Consider the following 24020-nt stretch of genomic DNA (forward strand, 5'->3'; position numbering starts at 1 on the left):
TTTGAACACTATAGTTCGGTTGCCCGAAGCCTCACTGTTTTTACCCTTTAAGTCCAAACTTGAGCCAATTTATTCCCTTGATAATATATGCTATGTTGGAGACTGTGTTAAGTGTGTGTGCAAGGACCTAAGGTCTTTTGAGCTTTTATACTAAGCCAAAAAAAAATTTGGCGTAGATTGATCGAAGGGTGATCCCTAGGGTCAATCTACGGTCTTGAGCATTAAACCTATCATGTATGTCATGCAGTTATTATAGACCATATTATGTTACATACTCAAATGAATTGAATGCTATTACAACAATAAAAGAGTCTTCATTCCCTTTACATCTTTAAGAGTCATATAAAGCTTGAACTTTATGGTCCGTATGGTTTCTTTGAGTTCCTACCAACAGTCCATGTTTAGGATGAACATGTTCAAGAGACTCGGTGCACAGGTGAGAAATATTGGTTTTTTCATAATCAAAACGGGATTAAACTCATAGAGTCAACAACTTGAGTTTCTTTGATCTTGATCTGAAAACCCTTTAGTCCTGAAACACCATCACTTAGCCAAATATGTTAAGCTCCCTTGATTTGTTATCATCAAAGTAAGATTCGTAAGCCTTGTTAGGTCAACATCAATGATTAATTATAGATACATATGTAAGACAATTGACAATCAATTTATTAAAAAAAATTAAAAACTCAATGGATTTTACCAACACTACTCATAAGAGTGGGCAACTCACCCTGGCTCTGATCCCCAGCTGACAGATGCATGTCAGGATGGGTTCTCGAGGGCTCAGATGGTGATGCATCAGCACCAACGTCCTCCAACTCTTTCATGGCTACTACATCCTTATAGGTGGTCGTAGTGGATAGCCTAGGCCGAATGGATCAATGGTATAGGATTTGCTCCTTCCTCAGCAACATTGAAAGCATATTGAGTTACTGCACTCACAGATAGCTCAACTTCTTGGAAAGCATCCTCACTGATACTCTTCTCCCCATCAACGACTTTTGTAATATCATACAAACTTCGGGGAGGAATTGTTTAGGTCACATGTCATTCACCCTTTAGTTGTTGCTGGTTCTTTATTATAACACATGACTTTCATCTATTAATTAAAAAGAAGTTTATATGAGAAAACCATCATTATTGAAACTGTACATTGCTTCAAACTCACATAAGCTTAGTTACTTAACTCACTTTAAAAATGAGCAGCGCAAAGGCTATCCCAAGTATATGAGTTATCTTGTGTAATAATTAGCCCAAAAGGCCAGATCGTCTCCTTAAGGAATGCAGATCGGTTTCAAACTCGAGTAAAACGAAAAAAATAAGAAAACAAACTTTACTAAACACAATTGAGATTCGGTTTTTGGGGTTTTTGAGAGTTTGTAATAGAATTAAGACAATGTGAACCCTAACTAAAGATTTAACATGCATAAAAACAACCAAACAACTCACTAATTAAATAAAGATAAACTAAAATTAAACTCAATAACGACGTAAGAGTAAATACCCAACTCAACACAATGATAACTTGAACGAAATAAATAGATCCTACAATATCTCAAATAAATAAAAACAAACTAAACTAAATAATAAATAAAGTTCAATTAAATAAATAGATAAATTAAACTAAACAATGAATAAACTCAAACAAACTCTTAAATAAAAATAACTGAATTTAAATTAATGAAGAGCTCCAATAAGACATTTAAAATGCATTAAAATAAAGTAATCAATAACAAAGTTCCAACAAGGTATTTAAAGTGACATTAAATTAAAATAAAACAACTAAATAACCATAAAACAAAAGAGGGAATGAGAGAGAGAGAGAGAGAGAGAGAGAGAGAGAGAGAGAGAGAGAGTAGACATAAGGTCTTAAGATGCACACAGCAGCCAGCTGCTGCCTTCCCTTTGCTGCAGCGCACCACCCCCAAGCTCCCCTAAAAGCCTTTAACCCTAGCCACTTGAAAAACTAAAAAGAAAACCTCATATTCCCTAGCTACCCCCCTTTATTTAAAACCCTCACTCCCAGCACGTGGCTCCTGCCATGGCCTTCAGCGCATGATGACAGCCCACAAGGTCACATTTATGCAAGTTCAGCGCATTCTCCAAGCCCAGCGCACATATGGTTCCCACGGGCTACCTCTTCTTGCATTAACGTGCATGGCCCAAATTGGCAGCCCACTTCACTTCATGCATGAATCCCAGCATGTCCTTTTGCATTCACGCGGCCCGACTTCATGTAATAGCCCAAACGTGCATGCATGGGCCGGTCCACTCCCAGCTTCCTCTTGTTTGCTCATAGATTGCATGCATGCCCATAGTAAAGAACTCCCAAAAAATATCTCTAGCCCACAAAGACCTCTCTTTTGAACTTGCTTATAGCCCAACCTTGTTCATTCTTCACACATGGCTTCACACAACTTCCCACAAGCATGCATTTCCAGCCCATTTTGCATGGCACAATCTTGTCAAACCCAACCCTTCTTATGAATTCTCCAATTTAAATAAGCCCACATCTTTATTAAGCCCCGTGCATGGCCCATGCACTCACACGGCAACTCACGTGGATTTGCATGGCAGGCCTCCTTCACGGTCCACAACTTCCAATTTTCATCAGCTCCACGAGAAGTGCATGGCTTTTCCAAATTTCCAAAAATTATCCTTCGATAATTAAACATAGATATTCGTAAATGTGCGGCAAAAATAAGATAATTATCTTGAAATTTCCAAATGAGCTTAATGATTAAAATACTGGACATAATTAAGTATTTAATTAAAATGGTAATACTTAATTAATGCATTTAAATACTTAATTACGCAATTTTGACGCATAATCACCCACAACTAATGTTTTTCTAGTCTCCAGCAAATAACGCGAATGCAATCAAACTAGGGGAAAAGAAACCATACTTCCAATACTTATGAAAATCACATGCCATGAAATATGCTTAATGAGTTTAGGAACACAGGACACAGATTAATCCAAGTTACATATCAATTGAGAGATTTATACACCATTTAGTAAACCAACCAAGGTAATGGAATGTAACAAAGCTCGCGTGCATGAGAAAAGGTTGACTACCAATAGACATTAACTATAGAGAACCAGGAAAATAAAATAATAAAAATAAACGAGAAAAGGAGGTTTTTGGCTGGAAGGGGAGAAAACCGGTGACGATTTTCTAGAGGGAATAGAAAACCAGCGACGATTTTGGAAAGGAAGTCGGTTAATAGAAAATTGGAGACGGTTTTATGGAGTGGATAGAAAACCGTCGACGGTTATGAGAAATTACCGCAGAACAATAACGGGTAGATGGTAAAAATGGGCTGGTTAAATAGAAAACCGATGATGGTTTTCTAAGGGTTAGAGAAAATCATCGATGGTTTTCTCTGCAGTGAGTTTATTAAAAAGGATCCTGTGAGTGTTTTGTAAAACAAAATAAAATCTCTTTCTCTTTCTCTCTCTCTCTCTCTCTCTCCCAAACCCTACGAAGCTCTCTTTTTCTCTCTTCGATTCTGGCTCTGTTAAAGGCCAGATTGATGATCTGGAACCACCACGGGGTTCCTAGGAAGATTCTCTGCAACGTACGTGGAGCAGATTTTCATTTTAAGGTTCTGGGGCACCATTCTAAAATCAAGGTAAGTGGTGTATTTTAGAGTTTTTAAGTTAATTTGGAGTATACGAAACTTAGGAAGTGTTAAATGGAAGTCATTTTGGGACTTGAATTGAATAATTTGAGGAAAATGTGAATTGCAGGTTTTTGGGCTACGAACGCCACAGGGCATAGAAATTGGGTATTTTAGCAAAATCTCAGTAAGTTAGGTAAGAAGAATAAATTATAACAGTCAATTCTGAGAAATACTAATTGAGTTATTACGTGAAAACGGAATTATGATATTTTACCTGAAATTTATATATGATATAAATATTAGATGAAATTTGTATGGCATATGACTTATATTGGGATATGTTTAAAACCGGGTTAAATGATTTACCCTGAGAATATGAGATTATGAAATGTGAATTGAGATATGAGATTTGAAATGGGGAAAAATGATGAAAGTGAAATGTACTGAAATATGTATATCTTCTGAGAAATGATGATTATGAGACAAGGAAATGTTTTATTAAGAAATGTGAATTACGTAAAATGAGATATGATTATGTATTTATGAGATGAAATGAGTATTGAACTAATGAAATACCATTGAAATGATGAAATAAGTTGTGCATACTAAATTGTGAAAATTGAATTGAGAATATTGCAATGTTAATACTGCAATGAAAATAATGAAAGGTGAATACTGAAATGACAATATGAGAATGTGAGTATTGTAATGTGAATATTACAATACAAATATTGGAATGTGAATATGAGAAATATGAATATGAGAAAATGTGGATATGAAAAATATGGTTAAGAAAAATGTGAATATGAGAAATGTGAATATTGCAACGTAAAATTCTGGAATATGAGTATTGAAATGTGATTGATGAAATGCCAATATCGCATAGTGATTGTGGGTATGTGGTAATGATAACCCTGATGGATGGATTTGGAAACTCTAATGATGGGTTGAGATATTGAGCACGGTATCGTTGCTAGTGGAGACAGTGCAACCACACGGACTCGTGGAGCGTGTGGCATGACGGTAAACTAAGTTGTATAGTAGAGTTGTTGTGCCCCCTGAATCCGGATAAGGGCTATAGGCTGGCCAGTTGTACTACAGACACGGGATATATGAGATGGTATTTTGATCTAACCGGGTCGGCCAACCGTGGTTAGATCCAACCTTCGGGCCACACAACCCTATTCATGAGGGGAAGCATGACGTGGAGAAAAATCCTCAAGGCAACCATGAGTTACAGACATGGATGTATTGGTTATCAAGGATACTCATGAGTTAGATGTGAAATGGAAAAGAAATGAAAATGAAATGGAAATGAAAATGAAAATGGAAATAAGGAATGAAATAGTGTGAGTTAATAATATAAATAATGAAGCGAAGTAAAACACTCTGTTTGAGGGCTTACTAAGTAAGGTGAGTGTCCTGATAAGTATAAGTTATAGTCAAACCCGAGTTAATCGGGTAAGAATGCAAATGATATTAGGGCAGAGGGAAGCTACTTGCATGGGCGGGTAAGCTTCCCTATTCTCAGGAACTTCATTAGAAGACAGGGATTGCATGTGAACGAGTTGAAAATGGATATGAAGCTTGTAAAAGCTTGTGTTTTATATTTATATAAATATGATTATGGAAATGGTATATATTTTCTCAGAAGATATTATCACTAAAATGAGTATATATGTTATGATATAATGAAACTCATACTGCCACACATTGTAGATAATTTATTTTGTCTTACTGAGATGTGTCTCACCCAATCATTTAAATATTTTAAGAAACCAAGATAGGCCTGGTGATAGAGCTCTGAAATAGAGGGGAGTAGATACCCTAAGTAGACAGGGTGAGTATTTTTAGCTAGGGAGGTTTGATTCCCCTAGAGGTTTTATGGTAGACTTGTATTATGGATGTGAGTTCCACTATTAGGGTTGTGTATATGAGTATGATTGCATACCTGGTACCCACTTTTGGGTCAGACTATGTATTACGGTATCAGTGGTTGACGTGACCGATATGTGGTTATATGTGTTGTTTATATAAAAAAAAATGGTATGAAAAATTGGGGTGTTACATTAACGGTTTCAATCATAACAGTTAATCTGAGACAATCACACGGTCTTACTCTAACTCAAAACCATTGTATTGGCAGCTTTCACACTATTACACTTTAAAAGGCACCCACTTTTTTGTTTAGTTAGGACCTCGGTAGCATGTAGCTTTTTCCAATGCATGAATGTACAATGGTGACTTTCACGCTACTACACTTTAAAAGGCACCCACTTTTTTATTTAGGTAGAACCCCGATAATAGGTAGCCCTTTCCAAAACACAATTGTTTCCTCTTCGTATTTCTTTTCTTGATATTTTCTCTCTTTTTCTTCTTTTCTTTTTGCAATTGATGCCTGACTTTTTTCTCATTTTCATTTGCTTCAAGCTTTTTTTTTTTTCTAAGTCATTAGAATATGGTTCATTAGAATCCCAAATAACTGAAGTACACATCAACCATAAACAATTTAAGGTAGTCTTTCTAAATCTTTTGATATGTGTAGTGTGTAGCAAAACTTTCAACATCCTTCCCTTGGTTGCAATTAAGTGAAATGGATAAATTTCCGTTTTGATTTAAACTCTAATTTGCACATCATCTTACAAGTTCCATATCCTTAAAAAGAAAAAAAAAATTAACATGTAACGTTCACAAATAAGGAATTTAGCATGCTCCGAACTCAATACCGGTATTTCCCAAAGGTGGACCAAACTAACATGCAAACATCATATATAAATATCACATTAAAACTCATCAGATGACAGCACACAATTGCACATGCAAATTCTCTCCCCCTAACTAAAATATAGCATTGTCCTCAATGATTGAAAGGAGAAGCAAAAAAATGATACTAAGGGAAGTACAAGCGTACCTAGGTAGAGAAGTAAGTGAAAATAAAAACTGAAACTAAAGGAAAATGTACCTAAAAATAAACTAAAAGTAAAAAAAAAAATAAAACAAAATGAAAATAAAGGAAAGAAAAACATCGCATTATGTTTGGAGGAGGCTCGAGAGGAATTTCATCTAGTGGGTGCAGGTTTATAAATTGAATTGGCGAGTCTCCAAATTTGAGTCGCCACAATGAATCTGTTTTGTTACCTACATAGAATTTAGTTTCAAATAAGTCAATGCTCTCCAAAGTCGTAGACAATACATGTGCATATTGACTTCCTTATTTTAACAAAAAAGGATCTTTATTCAGTATGTTTCCCAGGGAATTCACTTCTTTAAGAATCAGTCTATGAGGACCAAATGTTGGAACAATTACCTTTGGTGCTTCAAAAACATTAACATTAAAATTTGTACCTGGTTCTTTGAAAGTTGAACTTTTACCATTCTTCTAAACCTCCCTATTTAGTGTACTAGTCACCTTACAACTGTGGAGATTTGTTTCGGCACTGCAATCCCTGACATTTACTTTAGTAGAGGATGATGGCTCCACGATTGTAGACTGCACTCAAGTATCTGGCTAGGCTTGAAATGGGGATTCATCTATCTCTAATGCACTCAATGTTGTGCTCAGCCTAGTCAAATCGGTGCTTATCTCGTTAATGGCTTGATAAGTCTGAGAGTTGATTACATTTTGGCTTGCCATGAATTGCTGAAGTGTATTAGCCATTTGTGCCATTATCCTCAAAAGACTTCTTCGGTGGAGCGGCTGCTGCTAAAGAATAGATCTGAGAAATCTGATGTGGCTGATACTGATGCTGAAAGGCAGACTGATGATATGTCGGCTAAGAAGGTGATGCATAAGACTGGGGAGGTTGATTCTAATATTTCTATGTACTATTCTCCTTTTTCATCTCCATAACATTCAATCTTTAGATGATCTCAGCCATACGTTCCTGAACATCAACATCATCCTTTAGTTCATACCTCTCTCCACCATATATTGCTCTCAATGGTTGAGCTACAATTGGTTTTTTATCAATCCTAGTATTCCACTGTTAAGCATTTTCAGCTAAATAATCCAGAAAACCCAGTGTGTCATCAGGCTCCTTGTTGAAGAAATCTCCTAAACACATAGTATGAATGAACTGTTTCGATTCAGGAGTCAACACAATGTAAAAATAGTTGACCAGGCGCCATGATTCAAATCCATGGTGGGGACACATGTTAACTAGATCTCTAAATCTCTCCCAACTTGCATGAAATGTCTTATCAACTCTTTACATGAAATGACTAATTTGTTCTTGCAAAAATTGAGTTCTCTGTAAAGGGATAAAATTTATGCAGAAATTCACATTCCATATCATTCCAATTAAAGATAGAGTTGTGTCTCAAAGAATTAAACCACATCTTCACTTTATCCTTTAACGAGAAAGGACATAAACGAAGTTTAGTAAACTCATCAGTGTCAGCTCTAGTAATAAAAGTAGTGCAAGCCAACTCAAAAGTCTGTCAGGTGTTGGTAAGGACTGTAGTGACCCAGAAAATTTATTTATGGAAAATAATAAAGGAATGAAAAAAAAGGAATTTTTAAAAGGAAACAATAGGCTTCGTTAACGAATCCCCTATTTTCGTCGACGAAGGTCCTTCTTTGGTTTGTCGACAAAGTTCAAGCGTCGTCAATGAAGAGATCTCGAACAATAAAAAATTTAGGTTTAGGGTTCATCGACGAAGTCTTTCTTTCGTCTTCATCGACGAACGTTCTTATGCACCTTGTCGACGAGGTTGGCCAAGTCAATGGCCTATAAATGGAATTTCTCTTTTCTTCCTCATTAAGAAATCTTAATTTCTCTCTTTCTCTCTCTAAAAATGATGCTTCTCACTCTCTCTCTATGATTTCTCGCCGTTCATCGCCTGATTTGACGATCGGAAGCCGCTATGAGGATCTAGGAGGAATTCTCTACAAGTCTAGCGGAGTTGATTTTTGAACAGGATCTTTCCAAGCATCACCCCAAAATTGAGGTAAGGGTAGAAATGAGCTATTTGGCTAGTATATGATTATTTAAATGAGGTGTATGGGCTTGGGTATGTTTAATAGTTGTTGATTTGTAGTTTGAGTTAATAAACTAGGGTTTTGATTCAGGGTTTGGGTGAGCGCCACAGGCATCATTTTGGGGTCCCTAATGGTGTAGTTCAGGAAATCAGGTGAGGGGAATATATTAAGCCAGTAGATTTTTAATTTCACTAGTTAAAATGGAAATTATTTGTGTATTTATATGACTTCCTTGCGAGTATTGAAAGCTAACCATTTAAACTGATATTTTTTAGCCTAGGGCTGTGTTATTAGTTATTATTTGCGAAAATAGAATGATTAAAGTAATGACGTGTATTTTCAGTAAAAAAGATGATGAATATGGGTTGACTTATTATTTTAGATGATATACCTTTATGCATATTATTTAAATTGTGTGGCTTGAGTAAAATGAATATACTGAGTTGAGTTGTGATATATGTATGACATGTTGGAAATAATGAAATGTATTGGGATTATACTACATATGGATTGTTTAACCAGAGCAGGATGTGAATGTTAAATTGTAATGTCATGGTTTGAGAACTCTGATGGACCATAGCAGGCACAGTACTATTGATCCTGATTTCTGAAGAGTTTAGTGCACCCACACGTCTTAGAGAGAGTGTGGAAACGGGATGGTCAATTGGGCTTAAAAGGGTAGAGTCCCCCTGGAGTCTAGACCAGTATGGGAACAACTAATCTAACTTATAGACTGAAGAGGTTGTTACTGATTTAACTCCAGTGGGCCGACCATGGTTAAGTCCAACCTATGGGCCACACAACCCGTCATGGGGGCAAGCATGACAGTGATTATCCATCTAACAGTGAGTTCTAAATGCATAATTATTAATTTAACTAATGTATAATATGAGAATAGTGTATGTGAAATATTTGTGAATACTGAGTATGTGAGGACAAGAGATGTGAAATGTGAAATGTGAAATGAATTTATATGATATGAAATACGAAAAAATGTGGGAACAGAGATCATGAAGAGATGAGTATTACAGAGATAACATATTCAAAGTAAAGTATAAATGTATTATGTATTATATTATTATATTTATTTGGAGCGAGGTAAACTCTTTGCCCGAGGGCTTGCTGAGAAAGGTGAGCGCCCTGATAGGTATTAGATGTTGCCATACCGGGCTACATAATGTGTTAGGACAAAGGGAAGTTACTTGTATGAGTAGGTAATCTTCCCTATTCTCGGGAACCTTCACTGATAAATAATTGTGTGAATGAGTGTGAATATGAGACAAACTATCCACCTGAGGGCTTACTGAGTAAGGTAAGTACCCTGATGAGCATTAGTTGTAGCCATACCTACTTGCATAAGGTATCAGAGCAGAGGGGTGCTACTTGTATGGGCGAGTAATCACCCCAATCCTTAGGGAACTCTCGTTAATAAAATATGTTGCATGTGTATGAGTAGGGACAGTGAATGATTTTATAATTGTGGATTAATTTGTAAATGATGATTATATTTTGTACACAAGCCTTATGACAGCCACATACTGGTATTAATCTATTCCGTCTTATTGAAATATGTCTCACTCAATATGAATTTCATCTTTTTCAAGACCTCCGCATGATCGAGTTCAGTGAGCTTGGGGTTGGCATAGCATTTTTGAAAAAGAAAGGGTATAGACTTTTGATGTATATTCTTGGGTTTCATTTAAGTTTTTCAGAGATGTATATATTTGTGAATAATGGATGTTTAGGAATACTTAACTTTGGGATATATATATATAACTCTGGTATGTTATAAAGGATGTTAGTTTATTTTTCCGCTGCGTAATTGATATTTGAATATCATATACAAATAAATGGAACACGCGGCACTCAGGCCCCACCTGGCAGGTTTCAGGATGTCACAAGGACTCTCAAAATCCATTCTGTGAAACTGAGGTATCATTGACATCATCCTATGCTTAATTGTGAAATTATGTACATCATCAGATAACGCAATGCAAGATGGTGTAGTGGTTCGTGTGGGCTGCAAAAAATTCATAAGAGTGCGTGATGCAGGTGTAGCAATAGTTCTTTTTTTTCAACCCCCTTTTTTTCTTTTTTCTTTTTTTTCTTCTTTTTCTCATGGGAAAAATAAAAATAATGGGAAAAACACTAGTTTGAAACTAAATCTAACATTTCCCGGCAACGGCACCAAAAACTTAACTCACTCTAAAAATGAGTAGCGCAAAGGCTATCCTAAGTATAAGAATTCTATCATATAATAATTAGCCCAAAATGCGAGATCATCTCCTCAGGGAATGTAGATCGGTTTAACTCACATAAAAAAAAATAATAATAAGAAAACAAATTTTACTAAACACAGTTTAGATTCGGAATCTGGGGTTTTTGAGAGTTTGTATTAGAATTAAGACAATATGAGCCCTAACTAAAGATTTAACACGCATAAAAACAACCAAACAACTCATTAATTAAAAAAAAGATAAACTACAATTAAACTCAACAATGACGTAAGAATAAATACCCAACTCAACACAATGATAACTTGAACGAAATAAATAGATCCAACAATATCTCAAATAAATAAAAACAAACTAAACTAAATAATAAATAAAACTCAACTAAATAAATTGATAAATTAAACTAAACAATGAATAAACTCAAAAAATCTCTTAAACAAAAATAATTGAATTTAAATTAATGAAGAGCTCCAATAAGACATTTAAAATGCATAGAAATAAAGTAATCAATAACAATGTTCCAACAAGGTATTTAAAGTGACATTAAATTAAAATAAAACAACTAAATAACCATAAAACAAAAGAGGGAATGAGAGAGAGAGAGAGAGAGAGAGAGAGAAAGAGTAGACGTAAGGCACACAACAGCCAGCTGCTGCCTTCCCTTGGCTGCAGCGCACCACCCCCAAGCTCCCCTAAAAGCCTTTAACCCTAGCCACTTGAAAAACTAAAAAGAAAACCACTTATTCCCTAGCTACCCCCCTTTATTTAAAACCCTCACTCCTAGTGCATGACTTCTACCATGGCCTTCAGTGCATGCTGGCAGCCTACGAGGTCACATCCATGCAAGCTCAGCGCATTCTCCAAGCCCAGTGCACACACGGTTCCCACGGGCTACCTCTTCTTGCATTAACGTGCATGGCCCAACTCGGCAGCCCACTTCACTTCATGCATAAACCTCAGCGTGTCCTTTTGCATTCACGTGGCTCGGCTTCACGTAATCCCAAACATGCATGCATGGGTCGATCTATCCCTAGCTTCCTTTTGTTTGCTCACGGATTGCATGCATGCCCATAGTAAAGAACTCCTAAAAAATATCCCTAACTCATAAAGACCTCTCTTTTGAACTTGTACACGGCCCGGCCTTGTTCACTCTTCACACATGGCTTCACACAGCTTCCCACAAGCATGCATTTCCAACCCATTTTGCGTGGCACGGTCTTGTCAAACCCAACCCTTCTTACGGCTTCTCCAATTTAAATAAGCCCACATTTTTTTAAGCCCTGTGCACGACCCATGCACTCACACGGAAACTCACGTGGACTTGCATGGCAGGCCTCCTTCACGGTCCACGACTTTCAATTTGCATCAGCTCCACGAGAAGTGCATGACCTCTACAAATTTCCAAAAATTATCCTACGATATTTAAACATAGATATTCGTAAATGTGCAGAAAAAATAGGATAATTATCTTAAAATTATCAAATGAGTTAAATGATTAAAATATTGGACATGATTAATTATTTAATTAAAATGATAACACTTAATTAATGCATTTAAATCTTAATCACGCAACTTTGACGGGTAATCATTACTTACACGACTTTCAAACCAATTGATAAATTCCTTCTTAAGCCTTTCATCAACATTCATTTCATTTTGGTTTAGAAGTTGAGCTTTATGCTCACTAAATGCAACAATAGTACATGTTAATGTCAACTAAGTATATAATATATATATATATATATATATATATATATGCATATGTAAATATAGTGCAAAGAAAGGAGTTAGGTGTACCTGATATATGACACAATTTCATAACAATTATTGAGGACGTAAAAATGCGTCTTTTGTAGGTCCTCCATATCAATGAAATCATAAACCCATCCACCGAATGACCGAATATTTGCTCGAAATACAGAGCTTCTGGGTTCTTCATCTTCAGCATTACCACGAACGTCTGTATTTCACTCCTTATGAGTAAAACTTGTGTAAATATCATATAAATATATTGAATAAAATGCAAGAAATTCACTATCAATGTATGCCTCAATGATTGAACCTTCTGATTGTGTCTTATTGCACACATAACCCTTCAAAGTTGATAAGAAGCTATGCATTTTACATAGCAACGATATTGCATCGGTCCTACAACCTAGCCATTTGGTTTGGGTTTTCAAACCATGTTCTAGATAATGTAACAGGATTCCTTGGAAATTTGTTTTACAAAGGTCAGCTTCACCACCGCCCACTCCCCCCCCCCCCCTCCCCCCCCCAAAACACAATAAATGGTGGGTGTAAGGTTGGTAATGAGGAGAATTCCTTTTTGGGAAGATCTTTGAGTGGGAGAGGCCCGCCTGAGTATATCCTAGTCTCATTATTTTATGTACTCATGATCCTTTGATTTTTAATTTTTTATTTCTTAATTCAGGAGGGCATGTGGTCATGGGCTATCCACATTGTATGGAATTTAAATGAGATATATGAAAAATTTTAACCTTTTGTTGAATGTGCTTGATTCTTTTCATACTTTTTAAAGATTTCAAAAAATTTATTAATGAAATAATAAAGAAAATTACAGTGGAAAGAGGATAAGACATGCTTGGAAAAAATGAAAAGACTACATCAACCTTTCCTATGAATATTCAATAGTGAAAGATCCTCAAAACTCCCAAAAGAATAAGCCCAAAAAACAATGACGACAACAACAACAAACCTCAAGTCCCACTAGGTGGGGTTGGCTACATGAATCCTTGTTGTCCAATTCACCCAATCGAGAGTGTTTTCCTCTATTATATTAAGGGCTATTAAATCATGTTAGCTTTACCGTGATCCCAAGGGGGGGTGAATTGGTATTTTTAAAATTTAAGTTCTAGGTCAATCTCCTAACACTAGTATATTCACAACCCTATGGTCAATCTAGTACAAGTAATGTAAATAAATACCAAAAAGTAAGTAAAACAATTTAATTAAACACACATGTACCAGAAAGTAGTAAATCAAGGGTGACATACAGAAATGTTATCGAGGTTCGGCCAATTGCCTATGTCCCCGCCTTGGCTAACAAGCACAAGGATTACACTATAACTTGCTCATTTAAATGGGTGGAGCGGCATCTAAACAAATCAGGTCAATTAGCACAGGGTTGACCTCAACCTTTACACCAATCCTTACTGGGCTGGATTATAGCCCCCTCAGGCCACGCCTGGAAACACTTCGATTTTACAATCAAATAATATCAGTACAGTGATTGTGCTTTCGTGTAAAATAGATATGTACCCAAATGCGCTCAATCACATACACCACAAAATGATTAATACGTAAGTTCAGTGTGGTTTAATATTTCAACTCTCAAATATATTTGCTATCTATGTATTGAGTGTGTGAGAGTGTCAACAAGCAATCTTTGTATCTCAAGATATTCTCAATCAAGGTGCTTAAACAAAGATTAAGCAAGTCTCAAAAATATCAATCAGCAAGATATCTCAATCACATGAAGATTAGATAATGTATATGCTTGGTTTGCAAAAGATATTCAATCTTTGTACTCAACAAAGGATATGTAAGTTAATGAATATTGCAGCAACGATTAATATCACAAACACAGATATCTTTTCAAATATATGTCAAAATGAATCACCCAAGATATTTGAGAATGTTTTTGAAAATGTTTTTGCAACCCAAAAACAAATACAAGCTTCCTAAGATATTGCAAGACAAATGCAATACACAGAAGCTTAAAGCAAGTCTTCTTAGGATAGACTTATGAGCAAAGTCCCCTAAGAACACTTAGATTTAGCTCTTGTAAAAATCGATTCAATCAAACACGAATGGGAGAGCAAACCTATTTAAAACATACACTCAATCCACTTACAGAGGTTTTAACCAATCGAAGAGGGTAAGTATGAGTGATTTGAGTATGAGAATGAGTAGTAGAAGATTTTTAGCTTGAGAGAGAATTTTTAATTTGATTTGCAAATCTTGTTAATAATTTTCCCAAATGAAGGGGTATATATAAACACCCCATGAATTATGACCATTGGCGACAAGGTTGGTATTATTAGAAAAGATTTAATGACATTTAGCAATTTTAACCTTATTAAAAAATAGTTAACCACGGTAAAAAAAAAAGGCAACTTGACAGCACTGGTCGACCAGAAAACTTTCGGTTGACCAAAGTTCTTATGGCTCCGTCGACTGGGCCAAATTTGAACTTCAGGATTGGTCAACCGAATAGGTATGTTTGAGGTGATTTTTCAAACTTAACGCGATTCGGTCGACCAGGACTAGAATGGACTAGACTAGTCGGTCGATCAGACTATTGGATCCCCACACGTGGGAACTTAGTCGACCAGGTTGGTGCAATACAAATTTTGCTCAGTTGACCAGGAAGTCAAACTGTTGACTTCAAGGGGTTCAGTCAACCGGGGTCACCTGAACTATCATTGCTCGATCAACCGGGCTGAGGTCAACTTGTTGACCCAGACCGGGTTCGGTCGATCAAGAGCAAATTAACCTGTATAGGTTGGTCGACCGAAGGTGCACAAAATGTGCATTTTGGTCCTGATTCATTCCACATTCACCATATTCAAGTGCCGAATAGATTCAAGTGCAATGGTGAGTGTCCTAGGGTCTTTTCTAGGTCCGGTTTTAGTTATTTTTCAATTTTAGTATGAGCTTACCTTTTAGACCATGCATGTGATGTGTGTGATGATTATTAAAAGTAAGAACCCTAGTTACTATTATAGACCAATTACATAAATGAATTATATATTACAATCATAAAATGATTTGGTCTTCAATCTTCACTTTGTCTATGTGCATCTTGATCTTGACATTTAAGGTTCCTACACATAATCTCAAACACTCATTAGATATAATGAGTACTTGTCATAATCAAAATTGAGTGTGACCTATGAGGTCAACAAATCATTTCTCACTACATTCTAAATTATTTTAGGCCTACCCCTACCTTTTTTCATGTTGGAAACAATAACTAACTCACTTTTTCACAGAGGTGCTCTATTAGGCCTGTGTTTCAACCTTCTAAGATGTCCCTCCCTTATTTTGTTTTCAACTCTGCTATGCCTAAATTATTGCTTATATGCTTGTTTCTTACATTATTCTTTAATATTAAACCACTCATCCACCTTAACATTTGCATTTCAACAACTTTTCCCTTTTGTACATATTGTTTCTTAGTTGTCTAACATTATGAACTATAAAATATAGCTGGCCTTATACCGTATTTATAACTTTCCTTTTAATTTTAATGGTATTCTATGATTACACAACACACTTGACACACTCCTCCATTTTACCCAACTTGTTTTAATTCTATGTACTACATATTCTTCTCTTTCCCCTTCAACTTACATGATAAATCTAAGATATCTAAATCTATTAGTGCTATTAAACTCTTGATTATCCAGTTTAATATTTTCTCCATCGCTACTCCTTACATTACTGAAATTACATTTCATATAATCTATTTTATTCCTACTTATCCTAAACCCTTTAAACTCTAATGTGGTTCTCCAAAGTTCTAGCTTAGATTCTATTTCGCTCCTACTATCATCAATCAAAATGATATCATTTGCAAACATTATACACCAAGGGATCCTATATTGGATATTCTTAGCAAGTTCATCAATTACTAAAGAAAATAGAGAAGGACTTAAATTAGAACCTTGACGTACACCTGTTGTGATTCAAAAATCTCTAGATCCTCTTCTTATAATCTTAATGCAAGTCACAACTATATTATACATATCCTTAATGACCTCAGTATATCTACTGCAAATGTCTTTCTTTTCTAAGATCCGACAAAGAACTTCCCTGGGTACTCTATCATATGCTTTCTATAGGTCAATAAAAACCATATACAAGAACCACTTCTTTTCCCTAAACTTTTCCACTAAACCTCTTAAAAGATAAATAGCTTTTTTTGTTGATCTCCCCAACATAAAATCAAATTGAATTTGTGAAATCTTCGTTTCTAGTCTTATTCTATGTTCAATTACTTTTTCTTATATTTTCATCGTATGACTTATAATCTTAATTTCAAGATAGTTATTACAGTTTTGAATATCGCCTTTGTTTTTATACAATGGTAGTACGGTACAAATGTACTTTTCCTCCATTCTTCTGGAATTTTCTTGGTTTTTATAGTAGTGTTGAATAGATTAGTTAACTAAATAATTGCTTTATTCCCAAAACATTTCCAAACTTCAATTGGTGTTTTATCTAGTCCTATAAATTTCCCACTTTTCATCTTTTTAATGCCATCTTAACTTCAAGGACTCTAATTTTGCAAATAAAACTCCTATTTTTAGTCTTCTCTTTATTTGTCACTTTGACGTTCAATATTTCATTTTTGATTTCATTAAACAACTTATCAAAGTACCTTCACCACCTCTCTTTTATGTCTTCTTCTCTAATTAAGAGATTATCATTCTCATCCTTTATACATTTTACATAACCTAAATCTTTGCATTTTCTTTCTTTAGGTCTAGCAAGTTTATAAATGTCTTTTTCTCCTTTTTTTTTGTATCTAGTTTAGTATATGAAGTATCATAAACTCTTTGTTTAGCTTCCCTATAGTCTTTTTTACATTCTTTCACGCTTCTTTATATCTTTCAAGATTTTCTACATTTCTACACTTACCAATTTCTTTTTGTCTTGGTGAATTTTTGGACTTCTTGATCCCACCACCAACTTTATTTACTACCCGAGTATCTTCCTTTGGACTCACCTAAAACCTCTTTTGCTATCCTTACTATAGAATTAGCCATTTTATTCCAAACAGTATTTCCATCTACCTTATAACCTATTGTCCAATCACACAATCTTTGATCATTTTTTCGTTAAATTTTACTATATTATCTCCCGTCAAGTTCCGCTATCAAGCCCTCTTGTGTTGATTTATGTTACTCCTTTTTATTTTTAATATGTATATCTAATATTAAGACTCTATGTTGTGTAACCAAACTTTCACCTAGAATAACTTTACAATTCTTACAAGATAGACAGTTCCGTTCCTAATTAAGAAGAAATCTATTTGACTATTGTTATGCCCACTTTTGAAAGTTATTAAGTGTTCTCTTTTTATAAAATAAGTATTCAACATAACCAAATCGTAAGATGTGACAAAATATAAGATTGTATCACTAGACTCATTTTTATCTCCATATCCGTGACCTCCATGTATCTTCTCATATCCTATATTATCTTTTTTAATGTGATCATTCGAATTAGCTCCTATGAATTTCTTTTCAAATGTTGGTATCCCTTGTAAAATACTATCCATATCTCCCCAAAATTATCTTTTAAGATTTTCTATTAAGCCTATTTGGGGAGCATATGCACTAATGATGTTTACTATCTCCGGGCCTAACGCTATCCTGATATTAATGATCATATCCCCTATTTTATTAGTATCTACTACATTATCTTTTAGGTCTTTATCTATAATAATTCCCACACCATTTTTATGTTTCTCTTTACTAGGGTACCAAACTTTAAATCTTGATTTTTCAATTTTTCTACCTTTCCCTCCTATCCATTTCATCTCTTGGAGGTAGATAAAGTTAATTTTCCTTCTAAACATCATTTCAACTATTTCCATACTTTTTCCTATAAGAGTTCTTATATTCCAAGTTGCTAATCTAATCTCAATTTCTTGTGCTAACTTATTAATTCTCTCACTTCTATACTGACTTGGTCTATTCTTTTGATCTATGTGAAATTCATAAGAATTCATTATAATAAGATCTGACAAAGTTTTATACTGGCTGTCAACTACTTAACACAACCTTACTCCTTTATCTGGGTTTGGAACTGACTGTGTACAAAAAATTTGTGTTCCTCAAGTAAAGAACACATTTGAGTATTTTTATTTATTTATTAAATTTTTTTTTGCACTTATTTCACATAGAAAATTTTTTGAATCACACGTTACAACTAGGAGAAACCATACACAGAATTCAATGCCTTAAAAAATTTAAAGCATTCATCTTTGGGTGTGAATCCAAGCTAAACTAAAATTAGAAAAATATATATATATATATATATATATATATATATATATATATATATCCCTGCAATAGTACTTTTTAAAAAAATTTGTATAGTCCAAGACTTGCAAATATAAAACACAAAAAATGCATATATTAAACCTACTCATATATACCAAATCACAACTATTAACTGATTATTGGAAAAAAAATATAATAGTAATAAGAAAAGAAATAGCAAGAGAGGAAAAGATCTCATGGGAATTAATTAATCAAAAAATATTTAAACAAGAAGGGATGGAAGAATTCTTCAATCTGAATTCAAGATTTCAAATCTAAGAAGGTTAAGAAACAACATTCCGCAACCCATAAAATGTAAACATCTAACTCACGAACTGTAAGGATCGACGCATTCAGAATCGAAGAGCAATGTGGATTTGGTGTTTTTGAGGGCGAGAATTTAGGCATACAAAGAAGCTCAAGACTACGAGAAGATGAGGGCCAAGGGGTTTCAGCTACAGTTCGATCTCTTCTTTGAACAGGATCACGTCTTTCACTGTGTTGAAGCATTTGAGGAAAAGATTTCAAAATTGATTCGAGAAAAGTAAATAGGATCGCAAATCAAAGGAAGATCAAGATGATATGAACTGTTCGAAGCAGAGGATCTATGGGAAAGGAATCGAAGCCAAAGTATGAATCTAAAATTGGGTGAAAGCTAAAACCCACAAGAAAGAAATTAATCAGAGTTCCAAAAGTGGTTCGGTGGTGGCTATGGCCGTCGATAGATCTTCAAAGCCGTTGGCACTTTGTTGAAGCTTTGGTTTCGAGTGCCACCTCCGAATTTTAAAAACTTTTTCAATATAAACCTCTATTTCAAACACGAAAGTGTCTTTCTGACATTGCTGGGCCCAAGAAATCAAATTAGAGCACCAAAAAGAAGCAAACACCTTTAGTGAGCCCTATAAAATATTGTCAATATCCGTGCACCCAAATTATCAATAGATGGTCTTCATATAGAGATTCTTGGGAGTTTAGATTCTTTGATTGGCTGCAACCGCATCGGAAAACTTCTGCGGTAGATTTAGAGCAGCACCGATGATGCAACTTCTCTTTTGGAACAGCACTGCCGACGCAACTTCTACATCGGAGTTGCGTAGATAAAGGTTGATTTGAGGATTTTGTGAGATGATAGAAAAATGACTCTGAAGGACCTCGAAGAGTTGCCAATCCAAAGCCTAGCATTCCTTCCACATTGGGGGAATAAGAATTCAAAACACCCAATAATTGAAAGCTCTCCTTCATTGGTAATCCTAAAGAAGTGGAAGTCCCGTGAAGCAGAGCACTCCTCCGATAAGAAGAAAGTCTAAACAAATGCGCCACCAATAGTTCCAAGAAAATATTACCTACTTAGATATCATCTTGGAAGTGAACTCTAGCATTATTTTCCTTCATTAGTCATTCTAACTTCTTCGGTCGAAGCAAAAGTCAAGGTCTGCTCGAATAAATTTTGTCGGTGCCTTGTTTGGGTATCCATCCTTTACTCTAATTCTTCTCCCATTACTCAGCTTGATGAGGGGGGAAGGAATAACAAGATACTTCGAAACAAATTTCTATGGACTCACATAGGTAGCGGTTGTAGTCTCCTTGGTATCCTAACCAATCTTATGAATATCATACTTGCTCTTACTAACCTAATGACACGAGGAGTTAGACTCTGAGGGTAACCTTTGTAACCATTTACCTATTGAAGAGTTGTTTGTAGAAACCACATTTCCAAGCCCCATTCCCCCCTTATATTTGGTTCTCCTAACAACCTCCTAGCTGTCAAAGTGATCCCTCTTGTGCTCCCCAAAATTGGACCCTAAGAAGTCTCATCTAACTTCTTTAATTTCCTGGCAGTCTTAAATATTTTAACAAAAAAGAAATAAATAATAAATGAGAAATTAGGGAGAGAGATGGACTAGTGAGTGTAACCCTGTGTCCTAACGAGAGATAAGCCTTCTTCCACACACCACAAAGGTCCAAAAGCCTTATTAACCAACACCATATCAAGGAACCCCAATTGACCATTTCGTAGGCTTTCTCAAAATCTAATAAAAAATCATGCTCTTTTACACTCCAAAGAAGAGTTTGACCCAATTCTTTATTTCTGCCCTAATTGATCTTGATTCGACATTAGAAGTATATTGATTTTTCCTCAATAATTGAACACTTTTGTCTATAAATACAACATATTTGATTCCATCCATAAATTTTCTTCCTACATGCTAGATCATGCATATATCTATATATAATATACAGATATATCCGCTTTATAGATTCACACCTAATATTTAGCTATAGATGGTGATAGTATCAACTCCTACGACCATGTTCTGTTGGCCTAAACAAGGCTTATGACTCTTAATTTTGATGATAACAAAGTAAGGTTATTTAATGTTCTTCAAAGTTGTGATATTTCAAGAAATTCAGACATTGAAACAAAAGCATACTTCATAAACTCAAGCGGTCAATTCAAAGCAACAACTTGATGAAGTTTTTCAAAGAGTTCATGGAAAGACTCAAAGATCATAAGAACATTGAAAGCTCATATCAACTCAAGTGATCAATATTGAAAATTCAGGAACTCAAAGCAACAACTTGATGAAGTTTTTCAAAGAGTTCAAGAAATGAAAAAGAGTCTAATAGGACACTTTGTAAGTACTTCAAGTATTTTCAAATTATGAAATTTCATTTTTGAAGCTCATTATGAATGAAGAGACTTAGAGACCTTAATTTTAAAACTTGGAACATATTTTTCAAATAGAACAAATTGATATTCCAAGAATAAAGAAGCAAAGAGAGTGAACACAAAATATTTTAAAAGCCATAATTTTTACTTTACAGGCGCTTGACTGAACAAGGTCAACAGACTGCCACTTTAAAAACTTTTAAAATATACAGATAAAAGGTCGTCAGGCTATTGTCTAGGTATTGACAAGCGTCTGGCGGTGCAAAATGAGAAGCTTGACGAGGTTTCATCAGGCTACTGTCACCCTTTTACCTCTTTTTTAAAACTGGGTTATTCAGTGATAGGCACCTGACTCCAAAGTGATAGGTGACTACCACCCTACTGCTTGTGTATTTTAGCTATGTAATTCATTGACAGGCAACTAACATGAACCCCTCAAGCTACTGCCACACGGCAGAATTTAAAATTTATAACATACATATTTTTGAAAAGTCTTTACTTGGGGCTCAAACCTGTTTAAAACTTGGACACTACTCCAAGTAAACTTGAGGATCAAGTTAAATGTTTTTCTAACTCTATAGATACACCCAAGATCAATTAATTCATACACCAAGAATCAAATTTAGCATTCAAACTCTCTCAATTGTTCTCAAACTCTCAAAGGCTTTCTCACTCTCATCTTACATGAAATTTACTGAGGTTTTGCTCATTCTAAATCACCAATCTTGTGCTGCAATTCTAAATTATTTCATCCATTGAAAGAACTATTTGGTGATACACTCTTTGAGCTTTAATCTAAATTTCATATTTGAATTGCTTTGAAGTATATAGTTCTGAATTTATACTAATTTGCTCTTTAAAAGAGTGTTCTTGTACGCAGCTATCATTTTGTATTCTTGTAGTGTTTTTGACGATTCCACGATTGTTGGATCGTTGGCTAAGCATAGGGGATCACTTAGAGAGGTGTTGCTCTAGCCTAATTGAAGGAGTGACCGAGTGAGGGGATATCACTTGGAGAGGCGGGTTGTAGCCTACTAAAGGAGTGTGTAGCGGTGTTGTTCCACCCAGAATGGAACTAATATAGTGGAATCCTTTGGTGGTTTGCCAAAGGCGAGGACGTAGGCTGGGGATAAGCCGAACCTCGTAAAAATCCTGGTGTCACTCTCTTTCCCTTACTCTCTTTAATTTTCAGCATATATAAACTGCGTGGATGTTTTGAATTCCTTAATTAAATACACTACGTGGATTAAATTTTAAATAAACTTAAGCTTAATTTGTTTTTGGGATTGCAGAAACCAAAAGGGAGTATGTTGGTTGATCCATACTTTACGAAAACCGTAAGGGAGTACGTTGATTGGTGAAACACCCAAAGACTCTTTAACTAAAAGTTAATTTAACATCTAAGCTTTTGGAAAGAGTATTAGATTTTTTATTGCACTTCATTTTGAAAAAGCAAATTGCATCAACCACAGGGCTTGAATCAAACTTTCATAAATATAGGGCTGCAAACAAACAATCAAGCTGAATATTGCCAAAAGAATTGCAAAGCATATATTGATTGGTTACTTACTTTGTTATTAATTGGTTTGAGTGGTTGGTTAAATGTTTATTTGTGTTGTGGTTGTGGATTGAAGAAAATAATTAAGCTTTTGTTGTGTATTGAACAAATAAATAAAAGGTTAAGACTTCATTAAAAGCCAAAAGAATTTAAAAGAAATTTAAAAACCCAATTCATCCCCCCTCTTGGGACTATACCATAGTTTTCATGTTCTATATAGGGGAATAAAAAGAAATATAGAAATTCTCTTTCGGAGATTTGGAGAGATGGTCGAATGGTTGATAGATCTTGTCTTGAAAACCGATATAGTTCATTTGGGATTCTCGAATTTTTCAAATAAATCATCAATTCACAATTGAGTATGGATTGTTATTTTGATTCAATGGAAGAGTAAAGTAGTAAGTTGTAAATTTGATTCAATAGAAGAGTATAGAAGAGTAAAGTAGTAAGCCAATCCTTTTTTTTTTTTCTAGTTCTAAGGCCTGTAGTTCTAGTGGTCGACTTTTCTTTCAAATTGTTTCTCATTATTAAGAAATGATAACAAAGATAAAATACGAGCTTTTTAACACCATATCAAGGAACCCCAATTTACCATTTCATAGGCTTTCTCAAAATGTAATGAAAAATCACGCTCTTTTACACTCCCCTCCTCACATCCTGAACCACCACATTTGCTATGAAGTACCAAGATAGAATCTAAGATTGGTCTCTCTTTAAACAATCCAAATTGAACCATAGAAACTGCTAAAGATATCCATTGTTGGCTCATAACCGAACCACTTAATCTACCATGGTATTATATGTAGAGACCCAAATAAAATAATTATCATAATTTAATAATAGAATAAGGAGAGGAAGGAAGAATTAAAGAAAG

This window comes from Malania oleifera, chromosome 1, assembly GCF_029873635.1.
Source record: "Malania oleifera isolate guangnan ecotype guangnan chromosome 1, ASM2987363v1, whole genome shotgun sequence".
Lineage (NCBI taxonomy): Eukaryota > Viridiplantae > Streptophyta > Magnoliopsida > Santalales > Ximeniaceae > Malania > Malania oleifera.